The sequence below is a fragment of the Candoia aspera genome, chromosome 14 (assembly GCF_035149785.1).
Source record: "Candoia aspera isolate rCanAsp1 chromosome 14, rCanAsp1.hap2, whole genome shotgun sequence".
Classification (NCBI taxonomy): domain Eukaryota; kingdom Metazoa; phylum Chordata; class Lepidosauria; order Squamata; family Boidae; genus Candoia; species Candoia aspera.
Genome location: NC_086166.1, coordinates 11,304,479 through 11,311,714, shown reverse-complemented (window position 1 = coordinate 11,311,714; position 7,236 = coordinate 11,304,479). Strand labels below are relative to the sequence as shown.

General features: G+C 45.0%; 1 non-coding gene across 1 annotated transcript; it reads right to left on the bottom strand.

Moving 5' to 3' along the window:
• Positions 1 to 1,655: 1,655 nt before the first annotated feature.
• Positions 1,656 to 1,727, bottom strand: TRNAC-GCA (transfer RNA cysteine (anticodon GCA)). Its single transcript has one exon. It is a non-coding gene; the product is annotated as a tRNA-Cys (tRNA).
• Between the last annotated feature and the right edge of the window lie 5,509 nt (positions 1,728 to 7,236).

The window sequence follows — 7,236 nt, the reverse complement described above, 5'->3', positions numbered from 1 at the left end:
TGATCATGCTGAAGTTTTTGTTTAAATCTTAGCCGTAGTCTCTGCCTGCATTTATTACTCTGGTTATGTAACAGGGTGTGGGCACTGAAAGCACAGGAGAGAAATCACTGGTCAATAAAATCAAGAATATTGCGAAGCATTTGTAGGGATCTTTCTTATAGCCTCAGTTAATGGCAGCAATTTTCTTCCTTCTGGTATTTTGGGGAGAAAGGTTTCCACTTCAGATGTTGTGCTACCAAAAAAACATGCAAACTGGTTCCTGTTGCTTTAAAATGTTTGATTTGCAAAAAATCAACAGCTGGGATTTCAGCATAATGCTGAATGTTTCACTTGCAGAGCAGGGGAACCATCGGAGATCCTCAAACTAAGGCCTAAACTAGTCTATGTCATTGATGAGTGCCTGGTTTGTCTCCTCTTCCTGTTTTCAAATATTTTTTAAAACTGCTGTAATCCAGCCAATGACAGGGGAAGTTTTCAAATGCAGAGACCGCAAAGATCAAAGCAATGCTTTGAAGATGGCACCCTTGGAAGGAGTCGCAAATGGAAACAGGTGGGGTTTTGCTACGGTGGCTGGGTTTGCACATTGGACTAAACCATGGTTTGTTTAACCATGGTTAATTGAATAAAGCACAACTGGCAGGGTTCACCCCTGCGCTACCAGTTTCAGTGCCGTCCATAAAGCTGCTTCTGATCAGTTGGTGAAATTTGGTAGCAGGTTTTTGTACCATCTTGAAAGAAGAAGTGCACAAAAATTGCAAAAATAAGCCTAATTGTATGCTTTAGCAAAGTCTGCCCCCCCACAAAAAAAAAATTGGGAAAAAAGACTTCTGCAGAGTGTGTGTGTGCTCACTTTGCTTAATTACCTTTTGTCCATTGTGGCCTCCGCACCACCGCCATGTTCACTGCAGTCCCCTAGCCATGATAAGCTAGCTCCATGTGGTTTACAAGCTACGCTCTGCACTAAGTTATAACCTGCAGAAAGTGGGAACCTGAGCATTTAATCAAGGGCTTTGCTTTTAAAAGGATAAGCCTCCCTCACTTATTCTTCAAGGCTGCTGCTCTGTTAAGGCGATGTGGGTTTTATGACAGCGAAAGCTGGAATTCCACCCTCCCCCAAATTCCTGAGCTTCAACAGCTGTATGGTGGGCAGACATTCAACCTCTGCATCTTTTCTAGGCTCATTTGATTTGCCAAGTTCATGCACTCGTGTCTTTAGTGTTGCCCGGGACAGCACCCTGGCATGCAAGTATCTGAGTGGTGATCTTTAGAGCTCCACTATGTAAAAAGAGGGTTTGTGTTGCCCGGGGCCGGTGGCGCATATGTATTCATAAATGTGTCCTTTGCTTTTCTGTTCTTTTTTATTATTTATATTCACTGAGAATTTTACACAAAGGAAAAGACAAATCTAAAGAAAAAAGGGTGCAAGAAGAGAACCTAAAATTACGAAACACAGTGACCCCCAACCTTCTCTTCAACACATCATTACAGCCGTGTAATCCCTTCTCCCTCTTGGATGTGATACAGATCCCTTCAGCCCCACACTTAACCCACTTTTTTTTAATCTTCAGCTTTTTTGCTCTTCAGGGGAAAATATGCTGTCTCATATCCAAGAAAGATTTCTCTTCCTAATTTTTCTTTTATGGGGGGAAAAAAACAGGGGGCACCTGGATTTGAACCAGGGACCTCTTGATCTGCAGTCAAATGCTCTACCACTGAGCTATACCCCCATGGCCTGTGGTGCTGCTTCGCAAAGGAATGTACAGTTTTCTGGCTGTTCCATTTTGACTAATTCTGCCTGCCCAGAGAGAAAGCCGTTACATTTCATCATCTTTGACTGTTGTGTTCGCATAAACAGTTCCTGCAGCGTTCTTTTTCCACCACCTCCAGTATCTCGGTGGGAAGGGGCAGGGGAATGGAACTGCAGAGTTTAAAAAAATCAAGCAGCATCTTGCCACGCTGGGCTTTGCAAACATGTCTTCTGCCGTCCCCACAAAGGCGAGCTCTCTGGCCAGAGGCAGGCTAGCACATGCCATGTTTGGCTCCCGGGGCACTGCCTAATCAGATGAGTTCAGGCAGACCAGGTGTGACCTTCTACTGATGTGCAGCAGTTCTGAAGCCTGGGCAAGCACCATCACCTTTCTCATGCCAACCTTTTGTCTTTGCATCTGAGAAGATCAGATTTTGTCCAAAGGTAATTCTCGCTCTGCAGAACCGGCTCCTTCCAGGCGTGTGCTGAGGTGGTTCTGCTGAAAACCCCTCCGACAAATCTTGCAAGAGAGATCGCAGCAGGCTTGGGAGACCCCGTATTTATAAAAGTATAAAACAACTTGGAGTGGGGGGGGGAGAAAGCTCAAATAGGGAGAAGCAATCTCACCTCAGACTGGTGACAACTGAGCTTGCTTAGTGGGACAATGTGTTGCATGGTTTGCCTGCTGAAGAATGGAATTGGGGAAAGCAGAGTGGGTTGGTGTATCCAAAGGAGGTCATGGCTACCCCTGTTCTATCCTTCCTTCCTTCCTTCCTATTTATTTTTATTTTATTTTATTTATTTGCATTCCTTGATTTTGTGTATTCTTCTTTGATGTGCGTCCTATCTGGAAACGACCCTTCCTTCCTTCCTTCCTTCCTTCCTTCCTATCCCGCCTTTATTATTTTTATAAATAACTCAAGGCAGGGAACATACCTAATATTCCCTCCTCCTATTTTCCCCACAACGACAACCCTGTGAGGTGGGTTGGGCTGAGAGAGAGGACCGGCCCAAGATCACCCAGCCAGCTTTCAGGCTTAAGGTGGGACTAGAACTGTCATACCACACCTGATTGGCTCTTGGGCTGAGAGGGCGGGACTGGACCAAGGTTGCCCAGCTGGCTTTCAGGCCTCAGGCGGGACTAGAACTCACAGACGCCCGGTTTCTAGCCTGTTGCCTTAACCACTAGACCTTCTGAGTAGATAGTTTGAGTAAAATCTTATTCCTGGAACACCCAAACCATACTTGAAACCACATTTCTGTGTTGTATTTGCCAAATATTAATGCTCCTGGAATCTTGAAAGGCATAGCAAGCCTCTCACGAGTTGCCGTTACCCTCATGTAGACGGAAAAGGAATGCTGCTTTGGAATGCTTGTCCTGTGCATACAAATGTTTCACCAAATATGAAGACAGCCACTAGCTTTGGTAGCATTAAAGAGGAATGAGATACCATCACAGAGGAAGACAGGTTTATTGGAAGAGCAGGTGCCCTTAGCAATGAAGATTACATGGAAATTTCAACTTGGAAGCAGGCAGTCCCATGGCAATTAAGTCATGGTTTGCTTAATCTAGTTTACTAAATACAGGTAGTCCTCACTTAATGACCACAATTGGGACTGGAATTTTGGTTGCTTAATGAAGCAGTCATTAAGCAAATCTGACCCAATTTTACAACCTTTTTTGTTCGGTTGTTAAGCAAATCACCGCAAGCGTTAAGCAAACCATGTGATTGTTAAGTGAATCATGCGGTTCCCCACTGATTTTGCTTGGCAGAAGCCATCTGGGAAGATCGAAAATGGTGATCACGTGACCACAGGACGCCGTGTTGGTTGTAAATGTGAACAGGTTGCTAAGTGCCCAAATTGTAGTCACATTACCGTGGGGACTCTGTGATGGTCATAAGTGTGAGGACCTGTTGTAAGTTGGTTTTTTCAGCACCGTTGTAAGTCCAAACCATCACTAAACGAATGGTTGTTAAGTGAGGACTACCTGTAAAACACAGGTGTGTAGACCATTCTGAGCCATAATTTAGGACTTGCAAACACCCGAGGCTGGATTCACAGAGCATTCAGACTGGTGTTTCTCAACCTTAGCAACTTTAAGATGTGTGGACTTCAACTCCCATCTGCTTTCCAAAAGACTTCGCATCTTTCTCCCCACCCACCTGCCTTGGGCAGGATCTGAATGAATTATTAGACAGGCACTGCTGTTTGCAGAGACACAGCGGGGTGGCTTTGAAAGTCTACACAAAACAAAGCAACAGCTTTGGACCCCAAAGCCCAGCCCACTTGTCACCCTTGCCATGATCAGGATGGGCAAGGGAGCGGTTGGGGGGTAGGCAGGAAGCGCTTGATTTTTAGATCTCAGCAGTCAGAAGCTGCAGGCAATCTTGACTGAAAGTATATTTCCCTACTTTTTTTTTTTTAAGCTGTCTGTCTGCCAGGATGAGTTTGTATGTCGTGACAAAAGAGTCTGGCCCTTTGGAGAAATCCATCTGCATGATGGAGTCAGGTCTGCAGCATCATCAAGGCTGAGATCTAGAAGCTGGGCCAGGAGAGATCCCTTAACTGCCAAGACCCTGATTCGAAGATCAGCAAAAGAGGTGGAACCAGGGAAATTGTGTACTTAAAAGTAGGACTAGAAATGTGAAAGTCCAGGGGAGTGTGTGTGTATGGGTATGACAGTATTTAAAACGGTTTTCCCCCAGTGCACACTCACCACCAGCAAAAAAATAAACATGGGGTAAAGAAGGAAAGAAAGTTTAATCAAGGCTCCTTTATCTGGTGGAGAATATTTGGTAAAACTGACCCACCCTCTCCCCAGTTTTCTTGCTCATGCGTATAAGGCAGTGTTTCTCAACCTTGGCAACTTTAAGACATGCGGACTTCAACTCTCAGAATTCAGCCATTGGCACTGCCTCCTTCCTAGGGCTGAGGGAGTGGCTGGTCCAGGATCACTCAGCTGGCGTGGTGCCTCAGGCGGCACGCGAACTCATGGTCTCTGGGTTCTAGCCTGATGCCTTAATGTATCTATGTAGGATGCAGCATTTCAGGAGCACCATGGTTAGATGAGGAAATGAATTCCCTCTTCCTGGGCTTGGTAAACCGTAATGCAGATCTTATATCAGTAGGGAGGGATGAATCTTTGTATTTTGCTTCCCCTCCTTTTCTCCTTTTGATGTGTTTGGTAATTGCAAGCTAATGAGTGCACTTGAAATATATGTGTATCTTTTTTCCCCATATTCTGCATATGTTTTCACTTGAAACGTTGCCCGGTCTTCCCAGTTCTTACAGACTGATTTCTCCTCTGTGTTTTTGTATCTTTGTCCCCACAAGTGCATGGATTTTGGGGCAGACTTTCCAAATATGGGACATTTTAATTCAGTGTTTTTCAAACTCGGCAACTTTAAGATGGGTGGACTTCAACTCCCAGAATTCCCCAGCCACCCTGTTTGGACTTCAACTCCCAGAATTCCCATATTGGCTGGGGACAGTATGGGAATTCTGGGAGTTGAAGTCCACCCATCTTAAAGTTGCCGAGTTTGAAAAACACTGTTTTAACTGATGCAAAATCCAGGAGTGACAAAGTGGGGAAGAGAGATGATTTCCAGTTTACGTATTGGTATGAACATATGAAATTAGATGGGTCTGCATTCAAATGCAGTCAAAATAGGCTCCCCACTCCACCCCACTCCCCATCTGGACCTGATCCAGCTCTATTCTGGCAGCTGGATTTTGATGTCAACTTGCAGCTTATATTAAATTTACCATTGAATGTATCCTGACAGATTGGGATACCCTTATCATAGCATCTTGAGATGGATAGAGAGATGCCATTGGCATCCCTGGCTTGGAGAGTGAAATGGCTTAGGCTGGCCCTGGTAAGGTGCTCTCGACACATGTCCAGAAGTACACTTGTCTGGGTGTTTGGCATCTTTGAGCTTTAATTTGGCAGGATGGACCTGGGTCTTTGGGCTTCTGACTCAAATGAGGGCTTGCAGAGGTCTTGAGCTTCGTCCTCATGTTTGGTGGGGGGCGTTTCAGCTTCCTCGGAGGGAGCTGGAAATCTGAGCAAGCCCCTACAGCTGCAGTTGTCATGGCAACTGGAAGAGACTTGCAGGTCGCTGGAGAGCATCGTTCCACCAAATCAGTGGCGGACAAAGGTGTGTGTGTGTGTGTGTGTGTGTTTGGGATGGGGACAAAGCAAGGAGATACTGCTTCTCCCATCCCACTGCAAGGCAAGATAGCTTCCCAAACATCTGCTCTCCCAAGTGGGTGTGTGAAACCATTTTTTAAAAATGAATTCTGGATTGCCTCAGTTTTTAATTCCTCCCAGAATCCACAGAAGGAACTAAGCAAATGTTTCACATTCTGGAAACTCCTGGTCTCCAGGGCCAAATGCCTGTAGCCAAACTCCAGCCAGGTGTGTGGTATGTATGTTTTTAATGAAATGCCTTCAAAAAAGGGCTGCAGGTTGGAGCAGTGATGCTCTGCAAATTGCACAGTGTGTGCAAATTCCACGTGGGGGGCTTTACTCCCTAAGTTAGCAAGATGTGTGTGTGAATGCACACATACAAGCACACTTTATATCTAAGTACTTTGCACACCCGGCAGTTTGTGATACTTGAGTATGGGAGAAAAATCCCATTGCCACACTCAGTCCTCCATGTCAAGATGAATAAATTAAATTAGTTTGCCATTTGCAGGAGTTTTACAAAACAACTGGTTAGCTTCCTGACAATCTAACGCAGGGACAGGCACCGTGATGCCCACCCACCAGCCTCCCCAGCCTTGTCTGGCTTCCTTTTTTATTTTTAGAGACTTTTAATGAACAAACTACATAACAAGTAAGCGTGTTGCAAATCATCTTTGTTTCCAAGGAGGCCTCTGGAATAGATAACTATGATAGGCATGTGTTCATCTTTCTTGGCATCTATCCACCTCTCTGCCTTAACTCTCTTTAATTAAAAAAAGGAAATGGAAATAAGGCAGGCAGTAAAGGAAAATAGGAGTCTTTCGTGACATCTGTATTACATATAATGCTCCCCAGGAATTTTGGCCAAAAGGAATAAAATATTGGGTGACTCCATTTCAGCTCTTTGTTTGGAAATGTGTCCACATGGCCAGGAAACAAAGACAAAGGAAACCTGGAATGAAGAAGCTTCCAAGAAGCCAATAATATAATGGAGAAAACTTGGCCACTTGGTCTTTGGATAAATACTATCTGACGGACCATGCTTCCCTATCACCGCCATTTTGTGATTGTGTAAGCGCAGTTCCCTGGCAGCCATTTGGTGAGAGTATCAAATGGCGAAGTGATGCGCTCCCCAAATTCCCAAATGCAACCTCTAGTCCAAGGAGATGGTGTATTCCTGCCTTCAAGGTTGCACAACCCCTGAGATAGTCGAAATGCACCAGGTCGAATTTGTAGCTTCTCCTGGTGGTGATGGAAAGACTCCAATCTCAAATCCTCAAGCATTCTTGCAAAT